This window comes from Anomaloglossus baeobatrachus, chromosome 1 (genome assembly GCF_048569485.1).
Source record: "Anomaloglossus baeobatrachus isolate aAnoBae1 chromosome 1, aAnoBae1.hap1, whole genome shotgun sequence".
Lineage (NCBI taxonomy): Eukaryota > Metazoa > Chordata > Amphibia > Anura > Aromobatidae > Anomaloglossus > Anomaloglossus baeobatrachus.
Window position 1 is genome coordinate 695,355,128 of NC_134353.1, and position 18,200 is coordinate 695,373,327.

Sequence of the window (18,200 nt, forward strand, 5' to 3'; positions counted from 1 at the left end):
TGCACATTTTTCTTGGAGATAACCATGGTTAACAAAAGACAATTATTTCAGGCACCAGAAACCTTTTTAAACTTCATGACTGACAATGATAAATGTTTGCTTACCGGGGTTTTGGCAGCGCTGCCGTAGATTTACAGTGGACGATCATGCAGGCATAGGCTTTGTGCCCGTCGTGCGTAGGCCTGCGCACAGTATGTCCCCATGGCCACAGCAGATACCTGTCTGTAGGAGGTCTTGTCAAATAACTTTTTTCTATGTTGCAGTATAAAGTCTAATAGGTCAATAAAAGAAAAAAAATTTGCACTCGATGTCAAGAAAAATGCATGACTGCCTTCATACCGTCCCTATGGCTGCTGTTGGAGTAAAAGTACTCAACATCAAAAGTCACCAGACGTACCTGTGTTGGCGAGACAATATTCTGACAAAGTTGTATAACGTGTGTAGTGTCAGGGACATGGGAGGGCAACTGTACCACCATGGGTTGCAAAAAGTCATCTATGTAAATGCAGGCTTTCTCACACAGGCTACCTACACTGGAAACATATGGACATCCAGGTGGTGTGGTGACATTCTTGTGAACTTTAGGTAGCATATAAAAAGTAGGTATGGTGGGCTGCTGACCACCATGTTACATATACTTCTCAGATACTGAACCTATACCCATGTTGAAAGCTGCAATAAGGAGGCATGTAGTTTAGATGTAAAAAGTTCAGTGGGATCTGAGCGCAACTTTTGGTAAAATTTATAGTTAATTGCCTTTTGGTCCTCCTGCACATACATATCCACCAGCCAAAGGACCACATTACCGCCTTCATCTGCCTCCTTGATCAGAAAGGTGTTATTTTTGAGGCTTTGGATTGCCTTACTTTCTTGTGTATGGAGATTAGTGTCTCTTGTCCTGGTCTGGAAGGTTGCGAATCTATAGGTACCATCACACTAAGCGACGCTCCAGCGATCCTACCAACAACCTGACCTGGCAGGGATCGCTGGAGCGTCGCTACACTGGTTGCTGGTGAGCGGTCACACAGGCAGATCTCAACAGCAACCAGCCCCCAGCCAGCAGCGACGCGTGGAAGCGATGCTGCGCTTGGTAACTAAGGTAAATATCGGGTAACCAACCCGATATTTACCTTGGTTACCAGCGCTCACTGCTTAGCGCTGGCTCCCTGCACTCCTAGCTAGAGTACATATCGGGTTAATTACCCGATGTGTAGTCTGGCTATGTGTGCAGGGAGCCGGCAATCGCTGCGTGAGAGCGGCGGATGCTGGTAACGAAGGTAAATATCGGGTAACCAAGGAAAGGGCTCCTTGGTTACCCAATATTTACATTGGTTACCAGCCTCCGCAGAAGCCGGCTCCCTGCTCACAGCACATTTAGCTGTTGCTCTGTCGCTGTCACACAGCGATGTGTGCTTCACAGCGGGAGAGCAACAACTAAAAAATGGTCCAGGACATTCAGCAACAACCAGCGTCCTCAGGACAGGGGCCAGGTTGTTGCTGGATGTCACACACAGCAACATCGCTAGCAACATCGCTGTTACGTCACAAAAGTCGTGCCTCAGCAGCGATGTTGCTAGCGATGTTACTTAGTGTGACGGTACCTTTATGCCTTGACTACCTCAAAGAAAATACTGATAGCTGGCACAAGAGATAAGGAAGGGGAAACAATCTTTCTTTGTCGCTCCATTGGGAGACCCAGACAATTGGGTGTATAGCTACTGCCTCCGGAGGCCACACAAAGCATTACACTTAAAAGTGTAAGGCCCCTCCCCTTCTGCCTATACACCCCCCGTGGGATCACGGGTTCCTCAGTTTTCAAGCTTTGTGCGAAGGAGGTCAGACATCCACGCATAGCTCCACTGTTTTAGTCAGCAGCAGCTGCTGACTATGTCGGATGGAAGAAAAGAGAGCCCATACTTGGGCCCCCAGCATGCTCCCTTCTCACCCCACTTTGTGTCGGCGGTGTTTGTTAAGGTTGAGGTATCCATTGCGGGTACAGAGGCTGGAGCCCACATGCTGCATCCTTCCCCATCCCCCTTTGGGCTCTGGGTGAAGTGGGATTTACCGGTCTCCAGGCACAGAGACCGTGCTCCGTCCACAGCCCCGGGGGAATCTGCTGGATATGGAGCGGAGTATCGTCAGGGACAGGGCCCTGCTACGCCAAGGTACTCTGTGTCCCCGTACAGACCGCACACACACTGCAGCACTGCTGGGTGTGTTAGTGCGCCGGGGACAATAGCGCTGCTGCGCTTGTGCCACACTTCCACAGCTTGCTAAGGGAGTTAGTGTGTGGGGAACTGCCGCGCCGGCCCCTGCTGACAGTTTTTACTGCGACGCGGCTGGGACTTGTGGTGCGCCGGGGACTTCCGCGCTGGCCGTGCATATTTGTCGGCCGCGCTTTTTACTAGAGTCCCCGGCTTTTGCGGCCTAGTTCCGTTTCGTTCCCGCCCCCAGGCCTGCCAGTCAGGGGAAGGGCGGGACGCTATACAGAAAGTCAGCGCCGAGGGCTGGAATCTGCTTTACATACTCCAGCCCTCACATTGAGCACAGTGGGAAGCCAGTTTCCCGCACTATGTCTGAGGCACGCCCACGGTCCGCCCCTCTTCACAGAACGCCGGCAGCCATTCCTGTGTGCAGGCTGAGCTGGAAAGGGGAGACAAGTTCTGGGAGACCCAGGCACGGGATTCTGGCGACTACACACCCGCTTTTAGCGGGCGGTAAGCGGCACCCTCCGGTGCTGACCCCACTAGTGAAAGTGTTCATTTGTATTTTTATGCTTGCATGCTATACATTGCACTAAACGGTCGCTGGTGATTCTTGGCTATATACCCTCCTGGATTGCTCTGTGGAGAATACAGCATGTCGTCCGCAAAAAACAGGGGTGCCAAGGCACAGGTTTTTTATGCTGCTTGCACCGCTTGTGAGGCTGTTCTACCGGCAGGTTCCACTGACCCCCATTGTGTGCAGTGTTCGGTCCCTGTGCTCCCTGCTCGGCCACGGCCTCTGCTGGAGGTGTCCCAGAGAGATCCACCTGTGAATACTGTCCAGGTGACGGGGACAGAGTTTGCAATTTTTGCGGATAGATTATCTGTGACTATGTCTCAGATTCTAGAAACTTTGCAGTCTAGACCAGTAACTCAGACCATGGGCACTGTTGATTCATTGCTCCCTGGCCCCCCTCAGTTGGAACAGCTCCGGGCTCCGGGGGTGTCCCACGCATCCCAGGGTGATGGCTCTGACACGGACGACAGTCCCAGACAGCCTAAGAGAGCTCGCTATGAGCGGCCCTCTACATCATCTCACTGGTCAGACTCTCAGCAGGAGGATTCTCTGTGTGATGAGCCGGAGGTAGCTGATCAGGATTCTGATCCTGAGACCGCTCTCAATCTAGATACTCCTGATGGTGACGCCATAGTGAACGATCTTATCGCGTCCATCAATAAAATGTTGGATATTTCTCCCCCAGCTCCTCAAGTGGAGGAGTCAGCTTCACAGCAGGAGAAATTCCATTTCAGATATCCCAAGCGTAAATTAAGTACTTTTCTTCGGCGCTCCATTGGGAGACCCAGACGATTGACGATTGGGTGTATAGCTACTGCCTCCGGAGGCCACACAAAGCATTACACTAAAAAGTGTAAGGCCCCTCCCCTTCTGGCTATACACCCCCAGTGGGATCACTGGCTCACCAGTTTTCTGCTTTGTGCGAAGGAGGTCAGACATCCACGCATAGCTCCACTGTTTTTAGTCAGCAGCAGCTGCTGACTATGTCGGTTGGAAGAAAAGTGGGCCCATATGGGGCCCCCAGCATGCTCCCTTCTCACCCCACTTGTGGTTTGTAAGGTTGAGGTACCCATTGCGGGTACGGAGGCTGGAGCCCACATGCTGCTTTCCTTCCCCATCCCCCTGAGGGCTCTGGTGAAGTGGGATCTTACAGGTCTCCAGGCACTGAGACCGGGCTCCATCCACAGACCCAGAGAACCTGCTGGATATGGAGCTGAGTATCTTCAGGGACAGGGCCCTGCTACATTAAGGTACTCTGTGTCCCCGGGCAAGCGCGCACACACACACCAGCATTGCTGGGAGTGTTAGTGCGCCGGGGGTAACAGCGCGGTGCGCTCGTGCTATTATTCACTGCAGCTTAGCTGAGTGAATTTATGTATTGGGAACTGCCGCGCCGGCCGCTGCTGGGTGTTTTTTACATTGTGGCGCGGCTGGGACTTGTGGTGCGCCGGGGACTTCCGCGCTGGCCGTGCACATGGACGGCCGCGCTTATTACTTGAGTCCCCGGCTTTGCGGCCTAGTTTTCGTTTCGTTTCCCGCCCCCAGCCCTGCCAGTCAGGGGAGAGGCGGGACGCTGTACAGACAGTCAGCACAGAGGGCTGGAGTCTGCTTTGCATTCTCCAGCCCCCTTCACTGGACACAGTGGGACGCCAGTTTCCCGCTCTTGTCTGGGGCACGCCCACGGCCCGCCCCTCGTCACACGAGCTGGAGAAGGACGCCGGCAGCCATTCCTGCACGCAGTCCGAGCGGGGGAACGGAGACATGCTCTGGGCAACCAACACAGGGCTCTGGCGACCACATACCCGCGTTATAGGCGGGCGGTAAGCAGCACCTGAAGTGCTGACCCCACAAAATACCGCAGTGTCCATTTGTATTTGATGCTTGTATATACACTGCACTGTAGGTCGCTATCTTTGGCTATATGCCCTCCTAGATGGCGAGATAACAGCAGCAGAAAAGCAAGGGTGCTAAGGCACAGGTTTTCTAGGCTGCTTGTATTGCATGTGCTGAAGTGTTCATTTGTACTTTTGCTTGTATGTTATACATTGCACTGTACTGTCGCTACTCTTGGCTATATGCCCTCCTAGATGGCGAGATAACAGCAGCAAAAAAGCAAGGGTGCTAAGGCACAGGCTTTCTATGCTGCTTGTATTGCATGTGCTGCAGTGTGCATTTGTACTTATGCTTGTATGTTATACATTGCACTGTACGGTCGCTACTCTTGGCAATATTCTCCTAGATGGCTGGACAACAGCAGCAAAAAAGCAAGGGTGCCAAGGCACAGGCTTTCTATGCTGCTTGTATTGCATGTGCTGAAGTGTTCTTTTGTACTTATGCTTGTATGATATACATTGCACTGTACGGTCGCTACTCTGGGCGATATTCTCCTAGAGGACAGCAGCAGCAAAAAAAAAAAAAAAAAAAGCAAGAGTGCCAAGGCACAGGCTTTCTATGCTGCTTGTATTGCATGTGCTGATGTGTTTATGCTTGTATGCTATACATTGCATAGATGATTGAATACAGCAGCAAAAAAGCAACAAGGCTTCCTCTGCTGTTTTTCCTGCATGTGATACTGTTCCACCGGCAGGTTCCACTGACCCCCATTGTGTGCAAGCTCCCCTGTAGCACTTGGTCAGCCGGGGTCTCTACTAGAGGTGGCCAAAGGAACCATCCGTGAACCCTGTCCAGGGACAGGGACGGAGTTGCAGTTTCGGCTGATGGATTGTCATGGGATAGAGACTTTGCAGTCCAGACAGGCCATGGGCAATCTTGATTAATGCTCCCTGGCCGCCCTCATTTGGAACGTAATCAGTGCTCCGGGGGGGTCCCAGGCATTCCAGGGTGAAGGCTCTGACACGGACGGCAGTCCCAGACAGCCTAAGCTAGCTCGCTGGGGGCGGCGCTCAGCTTCATCACTGGTCAAGGTCCCAGCAGGAGGACTCTCTGTATGATGAGGCAGACGTAGCTGATCAGGGCTTTGGTCCTGACACCGCTCGCAATCCGGATACACCGGATGGTGACGCCATAGTGAATGATCTTATAGCGTCCATCAATGGAATGTTGGATATTTCTCCCTCAGCTCCCCCATTGGAGGAGTCAGCTTCACAGCAGGAGAAATCCTTTTTCAGTTCTCATGCGTATATTGCGTATTTTTCTGGCGCTGTCTTCAGAGAAGCAGTTCAGAAACACCACGCTTACCAGATAAGCGTTTTCTTCAAACGTTTTAAGGATACGCGTTATCCCTTTCACCTGACGTGGTAAACCGCTAGACCCAGGGTCCAAAGGTGGATCCCCCAATCTCCAGGCTTGCGGCTAGATCCATAGTTGCAGTGAAGATGGGACTTCACTTAAAGATGCCATTGACGGACAGATGGACCTCTGGTTGAAATCTGTCTGTGAAGCTATCAGCGTGTCGGTTGCTCCGGCATTCGCAGCCGTATGGGCACTCTAACCTATTTCAGCTGGGCTTGCGCAGCTGGTCTTGAGCACATGTACATCTGTGCCGCAGGTGGTGTCCTTAACCTCGCAATGTCTGCATTGGCGACTTACCCTAGTAATGCTGTCCTGGAGGGACAGTCGAGGTTGGTCCTTCCCAGGCTCGGGCAGGTCCCAATTGTCCTCGTCCAAAAGGGCTCAAAAGGCTCAGAGGGGCTCAGATTCCGGCCGGGCTCAATCACGCCCAAGGAAGGCAGCAGGAGGAACCGCTACCAAGGCGGTCTCCTCATGACTGTCAGCTCTCTCTCTCCGCATCCGCGGTTGGGGGCAGAATCTCTCGCTTGGGGACATTTACTGCCACAGGTCACAGACCGGTGGGTGACAGACATTTTGTCCCACGTGTACAGGATAGAGCTCTGTTCTCGTCCTCCGACGCGATTCTTCAGCACTTCCCCCCCCTCCCCCCACCGAGCCGATGCTCTTCTGCAGGCAGAAGAAGTGGTAATCCCTGTTCCTCTTCAGGAACAAGACACGGTTTTTCCCCCAACCTGATTGGGGTGCCAAAAAAGGGGTGGCTCTTTCCGTTCCGTTCTGGACCTACCACTGCTCACCAAGCATGTGAAGGCCAGGCGGTTCCGGATGTAACCCTCCGCTCCGTCATTGCCTCAATGTCGCAAGGAGATTTCCTAGCATCAATAGTCATCAGGATGCTTATCTCCACGTGCCGATTGCTCCAGAGCACCAGCGTTTGCTACGTTTTCGTTATTGAAGACGAGCATCTTCAGTGCGTAGCCCTGCCCTTCGGTCTGGCAACAGCCCTACGGGTTTTCACCAAGTTCAGGGCAGCAGTGGGAGCAGTCCTGCACTCTCAGGGTCACTCTGTGATCCTTACTGGGATGATCCACTTGTCAAGGCACCCTCTCAAGAGGCATGCCAACGCAGCCTGAACGTGGCGCTGGAGACTCTCCAGAGTTTCGGGTGGATCATCAACTTTTCAAGGTTACATCGGGCACCGACCCATTCGCCGACATATCTGGGCATGGAGTTTCACACTCTCTCAGCGATAGTGAAGCTTCCGCTGGACAAGCAGCGTTCACTACAGACGGGGGTGCAGTCTCTCCTTCAAGGCCAGTCACACCCCTTAAGACGTCTCTTGCAGAGGCAGTCACTTTCGCGCAGTTTCATCTGCGTCCACTTCAATGGGACATGCTTTGCCAATGGGTTGGGGAGTCGACGTCCCTAGACAGGAACGTTTCCCTTCTCAGGCGGTCAAGGAGTCCATCCTTCAGATCAATGTTCTGGAAATCTGGGCAGTGTATCTTGCCCTACAAGCCTTCCAGCAGCGGCTGGAAGGAAAACAGATCCGAATTCAGTCGGACAATCCCACAGCGGTGGCAGACATCGCCCACCAAGGCGGGGCACGCATCGCCAAGCCTACCAGGCAATCCGGCGGATTCTGATGTGGGTGGGGGACAGAGCATCCACCATATCCGCAGTTCACAGTGTTCTACCTCTGGCACTGTTGCCCAGAGTGCTACGCAAGCTTAGCTCCGCTTACCGCCGCGCCATCCTCGTCGTCCCAGACTGGCCGAGGAGGTCGTGGTTCCCGGATCTGTGGCATCTCACGGACTGCCAACCGTGGGCACCCTCAGACCGGCCAGACTTACTGTCCCAAGGGCCGTTTTTTTTCCACTGAATTCTACGGCCCTGATCCTGACTGTGTGGCCATCGAGTCCGAGATCCTTGCGTCTTCAGGATTATCTCAAGTCGTCATTGCCACCATGAGACGGGCTAAGACGCTGTCGTCTGCCAAGATCTACCACAAGACATGGAAGATATTCTTCTCTTAGCGCTCTGCTCAGGGAGTATCTCCCTGGGCATTTGCATTGCCTACTTTTCCTTCCTTCCTGCAATCTGGTTTGGGAAAAGGTTTGTCGCTCGGCTCCCTTAACGGACGAGTCCCAGCGCTGTCTATATTCTTTCAGAATCGCATAGTACGACTTCCTCAGGTATGCACGTTCCTGCAGGGGGTTGGTCGCATTGTCCCTCCGTACAAGAGGCCGTTAGACCCATGGGATCTGCACAGGGTACTAATTGCTCTTCAGGAGCCGCCCTTGGGGCCTCTGAGGGATGTTTTTTCACTTTCTCGACTGTCACAGAAAGTGGCCTTTTTGGTAACGGTCACGTCTCTTCAGAGAGTGTCCGAGCTAACAGCGCGGTCATCCAAAGCTCCTTTCCTGGTGTTTCACCAAGACAAGGTAGTGCTGCGCCTGATTCCGGGGTTTCTCCCTAAGGTGGTATCCCCCTTTCATCTCAGTCAGGATATCTCCTTACCTTCCTTTTGTCCTCATCCAGTTCATCGATATGTATTGGACTTGCATTTGTTGAATTCTGATGAGAGCGCTCAGAATCTACTTTTCCCGCACGGCGCCCCTGCGCCGCTCGGATGCACTCTTTATACTTGTCGCTGGTCAGCGCAAAGGGTCGCAGGCTTCCAAAGCCACCCTGGCTCGATGGATCAAGGAACCAATTCTTGAAGCCTACCGTTCTGCTGGGCTTCCGGTTCCATCAGGGCTGAAGGCCCATTCTACCAGAGCCGTGGGTGCGTCCTGGGCATTACGACACCAGGCTACGGCTCCACAGGTGTGCCAGGCAGTTACCTGGTCGAGTCTGCACACTTTCACCAAACATTATCAGGTACATACCTATGCTTCGGCGGACGCCAGCCTAGGTAGAAGAGTCCTGCAGGCGGCAGTTGCCTCCCCGTAGGGGACGGCTGTCTTTGCAGCTCTAACATGAGGTATTTCTTTACCCACCCAGGGACAGCTTTTGGACGTCCCAATCGTCTGGGTCTCCCAATGGAGCGCCGAAGAAGAAGGGAATTTTGTTACTTACCGTAAATTCCTTTTCTTCTAGCTCCTATTGGGAGACCCAGCACCCGCCCTGTTGTCCTTCGGGATTTTTGGGTTGGTTTTTCGGGTCCACATGTTGTTCATGTGGAATGGTTTTCAGTTCTCCGATGCTACTTCGGAGTGAATTTGTTTAAACCAGTTATTGGCTTTCCTCCTTCTTGCTTTTGCACTAAAACTGGTGAGCCAGTGATCCCACTGGGGGTGTATAGCCAGAAGGGGAGGGGCCTTACACTTTTTAGTGTAATGCTTTGTGTGGCCTCCGGAGGCAGTAGCTATACACCCAATCGTCAATCGTCTGGGTCTCCCAATAGGAGCTAGAAGAAAAGGAATTTACGGTAAGTAACAAAATTCCCTTCTTCTGGACCATTCTGACTTTAGAGAGTCAGTCCAGAAACACCACGCTTATCCAGATAAGCGTTTCTCCAAACGGCTTAAGGATACACGTTATCCCTTTCCTCCTGACGTGGTCAAGAGCTGGACCCAGTGTCCCAAGGTGGATCCCCCTATCTCCAGGCTTGCGGCTAGATCCATAGTTGCAGTGGAGGATGGGGCTGCACTTAAAGATGCCACTGACAGACAGATGGAGCTCTGGTTGAAATCCATCTATGAAGCTATCGGCGCGTCGTTTGCTCCTGCATTCGCAGCCGTATGGGCACTCCAAGCTATTTCAGCTGGTCTTGCACAGATTGACACGGTCACACGTACATCTGTTCCGCAGGTGGCATCCTTAACCTCTCAAATGTCTGCATTTGCGTCTTACGCGATTAATGCTGTCCTGGACTCTACGAGCCGTACGGCAGTGGCATCTGCAAACTCCGTGGTTTTACGCAGAGCCTTGTGGTTAAGGGAATGGAAAGCAGATTCTACTTCCAAAAAAATGTTTAACCAGTTTGCCATTTTCTTCGTGACCGGCTGTTTGGTGAGCGCTTGGATGAAATCATTAAACAGTCCAAGGGTAAGGATTCATCCTTACCTCAGCCCAGACAAAACAAACCCCAACAGAGGAGGGGACAGTCGGGTTTTCGGTCCTTTCGAGGTTCGGGCAGGTCCCAATTCTCCTCGTCCAAAAGGACTCAAAAGGATCAGAGGAGTTCAGATTCTTGGCGGGCTCAGTCACGCCCAAAAAAGACAGCCGGAAGACCCGCTACCAAGGCGGCTTCTTCATGACTTCCGGCCTCCTCCCTCCGCATCCTCGGTCGGTGGCAGGCTCTCCCGCTTTGGCGACATTTGGCTGCCACAGGTCCAAGACCGTTGGGTGCGAGACATTCTGTCTCACGGGTACAGGATAGAGTTCAGTTCTCGTCCTCCAACTCGATTCTTCAGAACGTCTCCGCCTCCCGACCGAGCCGATGCTCTCCTGCAGGACTCCAATTTGTTTGTGGTACCAAAAAAGGACGGGTCTTTCCGTCCCGTTCTGGACCTAAAACTTCTCAACAACCACGTGAGAACCAGACGGTTCCGGATGGAATCCCTCCGATCCGTCATCGCCGCAATGTCTCAAGGAGATTTCCTAGCATCGATAGACATCAAGGATGCTTATCTCCACGTACCGATTGCTCCAGAGCATCAGCGTTTTCTACGCTTCGTTATAGGAGACGAACACCTTCAGTTCGTAGCCCTGCCTTTTGGTCTGGCGACAGCCCCACGGGTCTTCACCAAAGTCATGGCAGCTGTAGTTGCAGTCCTACACTCTCAGGGACACTCCGTGATCCCTTACTTAGACGATCTGCTGGTCAAGGCGCCTTCTCAAGAGGCATGCCAACACAGCCTGAACGTGGCGCTGGAGACCCTCCAGGGTTTCGGGTGGATCATCAACTTTTCCAAGTCGAATCTAACCCAGACCCAGTCGATAACATATCTTGGCATGGAGTTTCATACTCTCTCAGCGATAGTGAAGCTTCCGCTTGTCAAACAGCGTTCATTGCAGACAGGGGTGCAATCTCTCCTTCAAGGTCAGTCACACCCCTTGAGACGCCTCATGCACTTCCTAGGGAAGATGGTGGCAGCAATAGAGGCAGTCCCTTTCGCGCAGTTTCATCTGCGTCCACTACAATGGGACATTCTCCGCCAATGGGACGGGAGGTCGAAGTCCCTCGACAGCAACGTCTCTCTCTCTCAGGCGGCCAAGGATTCTCTTCGATGGTGGCTGCTTCCCACCTCATTGTCGAAAGGGAAATCCTTCCTACCCCCATCCTGGGCGGTAGTGACGACAGATGCGAGTCTGTCAGGGTGGGGAGCAGTCTTTCTCCACCACAGGGCTCAAGGTACGTGGACTCAGCAAGAGTCCACTCTTCAGATCAACGTTCTGGAGATCAGAGCAGTGTATCTTGCCCTACAAGCCTTCCAGCAGTGGCTGGAAGGCAAGCAGATCCGTATTCAGTCGGACAACTCCACAGCGGTGGCATACATCAACCACCAAGGAGGAACTCGCAGTCGGCAAGCCTTCCAGGAAGTCCGGCGGATTCTGACGTGGGTGGAAGACACGGCTTCCACCATATCCGCAGTTCACATCCCAGGCGTGGACAACTGGGAAGCAGACTTCCTCAGTCGCCAGGGTATGGACGCAGGGGAATGGTCTCTTCACCCGGACGTGTTTCAAGAGATCTGTCGCCGCTGGGGGATGCCGGACGTCGACCTAATGGCGTCTCGGCACAACAACAAGGTCCCAGTTTTCATGGCACGGTCTCACGATCACCGAGCTCTGGCGGCAGACGCCTTAGTTCAAGATTGGTCGCAGTTCCGGCTTCCTTATGTTTCCACCTCTGGCTCTGTTGCCCAGAGTGCTGCGCAAGATCAGGTCCGACTGCCGCCGCGCCATCCTCGTCGCTCCAGACTGGCCAAGGAGGTCGTGGTACCCGGATCTGTGGCACCTCGCGGTAGGCCAACCGTGGGCACTACCAGACCGACCAGACTTGCTGTCTCAAGGGCCGTTTTTCCATCAGAATTCTGCGGCCCTGAACCTGACTGTGTGGCCATTGAGTCCTGGATCCTAGCGGGTTCAGGATTGTCTCAAGAGGTCATTGCCACCATGAGACAGGCCAGAAAACCTACCTCCGCCAAGATATACCACAGGACGTGGAAAATATTCTTGTCTTGGTGCTCTGCTCAGGGAGTCTCTCCCTGGCCATTTAGATTGCCTACTTTTCTTTCCTTCCTGCAATCCGGGTTGGAAAAAGGTTTGTCGCTCAGCTCCCTCAAGGGGCAAGTCTCAGCGCTATCTGTATTTTTTCAGAAGCGCCTAGCACGACTTCCTCAGGTACGCACGTTCCTGCAAGGGGTCTGTCATATCGTCCCTCCTTACAAGCGGCCGTTAGAGCCCTGGGATCTGAACAGGGTTCTAATTGTTCTTCAGAAGCCGCCTTTCGAGCCTATGAGGGATGTTTCCCTTTCTCGCCTTTCACAGAAAGTGGCCTTTCTAGTAGCGGTCACGTCTCTCCGGAGAGTGTCCGAGCTAGCAGCGCTGTCATGCAAATCTCCCTTCCTGGTGATTCACCAGGACAAGGTGGTTTTGCGCCCTATTCCGGAGTTTCTCCCTAAGGTGGTATCCCCGTTTCATCTTAATCAGGATATCTCCTTGCCTTCCTTGTGCCCTCATCCAGTTCATCAATGTGAAAAGGATTTGCATTTGTTGGATCTCGTGAGAGCGCTCAGGATCTACATTTCCCGCACGGCGCCCCTGCGCCGCTCGGATGCACTCTTTGTCCTTGTCGCTGGTCAGCGCAAAGGGTCGCAAGCTTCCAAATCCACCCTGGCTCGGTGGATCAAGGAACCAATTCTTGAAGCCTTCCGTTCTGCTGGGCTTCCGGTTCCCTCAGGGCTGAAGGCCCATTCTACCAGAGCCGTGGGTGCGTCCTGGGCATTACGACACCAGGCTACGGCTCAGCAGGTGTGCCAGGCGGCTACCTGGTCGAGTCTGCACACTTTTACCAAACACTATCAAGTGCATACCTACGCTTCGGCGGACGCCAGCCTAGGTAGACAAGTCCTTCAGGCGGCGACGGCCCACCTGTAGGGTAGGGCTGTTTTTACGGTCCTATCACGAGGGGTTATTATACCCACCCAGGGACTGCTTTTGGACGTCCCAATTGTCTGGGTCTCCCAATGGAGCGACAAAGAAGAAGGGAATTTTGTTTACTTACCGTAAATTCCTTTTCTTCTAGCTCCAATTGGGAGACCCAGCACCCGCCCTGTTTGCTTAGGGATTTTTGTTTTTTCGGGTACACATGTTGTTCATGTTGCATGGTTTCGGTTCTCCGATGTTCCTTCGGATTGAATTTGTTCTTAAACCAGTTATTGGCTTTCCTCCTTCTTGCTTTGGCACTAAAACTGAGGAACCCGTGATCCCACGGGGGGTGTATAGGCAGAAGGGGAGGGGCCTTACACTTTTAAGTGTAATGCTTTGTGTGGCCTCCGGAGGCAGTAGCTATACACCCAATTGTCTGGGTCTCCCAATTGGAGCTAGAAGAAAAGGAATTTACGGTAAGTAAACAAAATTCCCTTCATTTGTGTGTGGGGAATTTCTTTGTCGCTCCATTGGGAGACCCAGACAATTGGGTGTATAGCTTCTGCCTCCGGAGGCCACACAAAGTATTACACTTAAAAGTGTAAAGCCCCTCCCCTTCTGCCTATACACCCCCCGTGCCTCACGGGCTCCTCAGTTTTCATGCTTTGTGCGAAGGAGGCTGACATCCACGCATAGCTCCACATCTTGGTCAGCAGCAGCTGCTGACTAGGTCGGATGGAAGAAAAGAGGGCTCATAACAGGGCCCCCAGCATGCTCCCTTCTCACCCCACTCTGGTCGGCGGTGCTGTTAAGGTTGAGGTACCCATTGCGGGTACACAGGCAGGAGCCACATGCTGTTTTCCTTCCCCATCCCTTAATGGGCTCTGGGTGAAGTGGGATCCTAATCGGTCTCCAGGCACTGAGACCGTGCTCCCTCCGCAGCCCCTGGGGAATCTGCTGGACAGGAGCCGGGTATCGTCAGGGACAAGGCCCTGCTACTGTGAGGTACTCTGTGTCCCCCTGGGGGACCGCGCATGGAGCGCTTGTGCCATACACACTGCAGCACTGCTGGGTGTGTTAGTGCGCCGGGGACTACCGCGCCGGCCGCGCTTATAACTTTAGTCCCCGGCTTTTGCGGCCTAGTATCGCATATTCCCGCCCCCAGGCCTGCCAGTCAGGGGAAGGGCGGGACGCTGCACAGGACGTCAGCGCTGAGGGCTGGAGCATACTCTGTATCCTCCTCCCCCCTCACTCAGCTCAGTGGGGCATCAGATTCCCGCACTTTCTAGGGCACGCCCACGGCCCCCTCCTCCCCACAGAACGCCGGCAGCCATTCCTGTCAGCACTTCTGACGCTGGAGAGGAGAGACAACACGGCTCTGGGAGGCCCAGGCAAGGGAATCTGGTGATCACACAACCGCTTTGAGCGGTCGGTAAGCAGCACCTGGGTGCTGGCCCCACTGAGTGCCGAAGTGTACATATATATATGCTTATATGCTATACATTTACACTGTACGGTCGCACTGTTGATTTTTGGCTATATACCCTCCTGGATTGTACTCAGAGGAGACAACAGCATGTCGTCCGCAAAAAGCAAGGGTGCCAAAGCACAGGCTTACTTTGCAACCTGTACCTCATGTGCGGCTATACTACCGGCAGGTTCCACCGATCGTCATTGTGTGCAATGCTCGGCCCCTGTGGCACTTACTCAGCCGGAGCCTCTGCTACTGGTGGCCCAGGTGGAACCACCTGCTACCACTGTCCAGGTGACAGGGACGGAGTTTGCAGTATTTGCTGACAAACTGTCTGAGAGTATGGATAAATGGTCTGCTAAGATACTAGAAGCCTTACAGTCCAGACCGGTGACTCAGGCCACGGGCACTGTTCAATCATTGACCCCAGGCCCCCCTCAGTTGGAGCAGCAAAGTGCTCCTGGGGTGACCCATAGGTCCCAGGGTGAGGTCTCTGACACGGACCGCAGTCCCAGGCCGCCTAAACGGGCTCGCTGGGAAATTCCCTCGACCTCCTCACACTGTTCGGAGTCTCAGCAGGAGGACTCTCTGGATGATGAAGCGGAGGTAGCAGATCAGGATTCTGATCCTGATGCCGCTCTCAACCTAGATACACCTGAAGGTGACGCCATAGTGAATGACCTTATAGCGACCATCAATCAGGTGTTGGATATTTCTCCCCCAGCTCCTCCAATTGAGGAGTCAGCTTCTCAGCAGGAGAAATTCCGTTTCAGGTTTCCCAAGCGTACATTGAGTACGTTTCTGGATCACTCTGACTTCAGAGAGGCAGTCCAGAAACACCGAGCTTGTCCAGATAAGCGTTTTTCCAAGCGCCTTAAGGATACACGTTATCCCTTCCCCCCTGACGTTGTCAAGGGCTGGGCTCAGTGTCCCAAGGTGGATCCTCCAGTCTCCAGACTGGCGGCTAGATCCATAGTTGCAGTGGAAGATGGGGCTTCACTCAAAGATGCCACTGACAGACAGATGGAGCTCTGGTTGAAATCCATCTATGAAGCTATCGGCGCGTCTTTTGCTCCAGCATTCGCAGCCGTATGGGCACTCCAAGCAATCTCAGCTTGTCATGCGCAGATTAATGCAGTCACACGTACGTCTGCTCCGCAAGTGGTGTCCTTAACCTCTCAGGCGTCGGCGTTTGCGTCCTACGCCATTAATGCTGTCCTGGACTCTGCGAGCCGTACGGCGGTAGCATCCGCCAATTCGGTGGCAGTCCGCAGGGCCATGTGGCTACGTGAATGGAAGGCAGACTCTGCTTCCAAAAAGTTCTTAACCGGTTTGCCATTTTCTGGCGACCGTCTGTTTGGTGAGCGATTGGATGAAATCATTAAACAATCCAAGGGAAAGGACTCATCCTTACCCCAGTCCAATCCAAACAGACCTCAACCAGGCTTGGCGACAGCCCCACGGGTCTTCACCAAGGTCATGGCAACAGTAGTAGCAGTTCTGCACTCTCAGGGACACTCGGTGATCCCTTACTTAGACGATCTGCTTGTCAAGGCACCCTCTCAAGTGGCATGCCAACACAGCCTGAGCATTGCTCTAGAGACTCTCCAGAGTTTCGGATGGATCATCAATTTTCCAAAGTCAAATCTGACACCGGCCCAATCACTGACATATCTTGGCATGGAGTTTCATACTCTCTCAGCGATAGTGAAACTTCCGCTGGACAAACAGCGTTCACTGCAGACAGGGGTGCAATCTCTCCTTCAAGGCCAGTCACACCCCTTGCGGCGCCTCATGCACTTCCTAGGGAAGATGGTAGCAGCAATGGAGGCAGTTCCTTTTGCGCAGTTTCATCTGCGTCCACTTCAATGGGACATTCTCCGCAAATGGGACAGGAAGTCGACGTCCCTCGACAGGAACGTCTCCCTGTCTCGGGCAGCCAAGGCTTCCCTTCAGTGGTGGCTTCTTCCCACTTCTCTGTCGAAGGGGAAATCCTTCCTGCCCCCATCCTGGGCTGTGGTCACGACGGACGCGAGCCTGTCAGGGTGGGGAGCGGTCTTTCTCCACCACAGAGCTCAGGGTACTTGGACTCAGCCAGAGTCCTCCCTTCAGATCAATGTTCTGGAGATAAGGGCAGTGTATCTTGCCCTAAAGGCGTTCCAGCCGTGGCTGGAAGGCAAGCAGATCCGAATTCAGTCGGACAACTCCACAGCGGTGGCTTACATCAACCACCAAGGCGGAACACGCAGTCGGCAAGCCTTCCAGGAAGTCCGGCGGATTCTGCTATGGGTGGAAGCCACAGCCTCCACCATATCCGCAGTTCACATCCCGGGCGTAGAAAACTGGGAAGCAGATTCTCAGTCGCTAGGGCATGGACGCAGGGGAATGGTCCCTTCACCCGGACGTGTTTCAGGAGATCTGTTGCCGCTGGGGGATGCCGGACGTCGACCTAATGGCGTCCCGGCACAACCACAAGGTCCCGACATTCATGGCACGGTCTCAAGATCACAGAGCTCTGGCGGCAGACGCTTTAGTTCAGGATTGGTTGCAGTTTCAACTCCCTTATGTGTTTCCTCCTCTGGCACTGTTGCCCAGAGTGTTACGCAAGATCAGGTCCGACTGCCGCCGCGCCATCCTCGTCGCTCCAGACTGGCCGAGGAGGTCGTGGTACCCGGATCTGTGGCATCTCACGGTGGGCCAACCGTGGGCACTACCAGACCGACCAGACTTGCTGTCTCAAGGACCGGTTTTCCATCTGAATTCTGCGGCCCTCAACCTGACTGTGTGGCCATTGAGTCCTGGATCCTAGCGTCTTCAGGGTTATCTCAAGAGGTCATTGCCACTATGAGACAGGCTAGGAAACCAACGTCCGCCAAGATCTACCACAGGACGTGGAGGATATTCTTATCTTGGTGCTCTGATCAGGGTTTTTCTCCCTGGCCATTTGCCTTGCCCACTTTCCTTTCCTTCCTTCAATCCGGATTGGAAAAAGGTTTGTCGCTCGGCTCCCTTAACCCCTTCAGCCCCGGGGCACTTTCCGTTTTTGCGTTTTTGTTTTTTGCTCCCCTTCTTCCGAGAGCCGTAACTTTTTTATTTTTCCGTCAATCTTGCCATATGAGGGCTTGTTTTTTGCGGGACAAGTTATACTTTTAAATGAAACCATAAGTTTTACCATATGGTGTACTGGAAAGCAGCAAAAAAATTCCAAGTGTGGAAAAATTGCAAAAAAAGTGTGATGGCACAATAGTTTTTGGGATGTTTTATTCACGGTGTTCACTATATGGTAAAACTGATGTGTGGGTATGATACCTGAGGTCGGTGCGAGTTTGTAGACACCAAACATGTATAGGTTTACTTGTATCTAAGGGGTTAAAAAAAATTCACAAGTTTGTCCAATAAAAGTGGCGCACGTTTTGCGCCATTTTCCGAAACACGTAGCGTTTTTATTTTTTGGGATCTGTGGCTCAGTGACGGCTTATTTTTTGCGTCTCGAGCTGATGTTTCTAATGGTAGCATTTTTGCGCAGATGCTACGTTTTGATCGCCTGTTATTGCATTTTGCGTAAAACTTGCGGCGACCAAAAAACGTAATTTTGGCG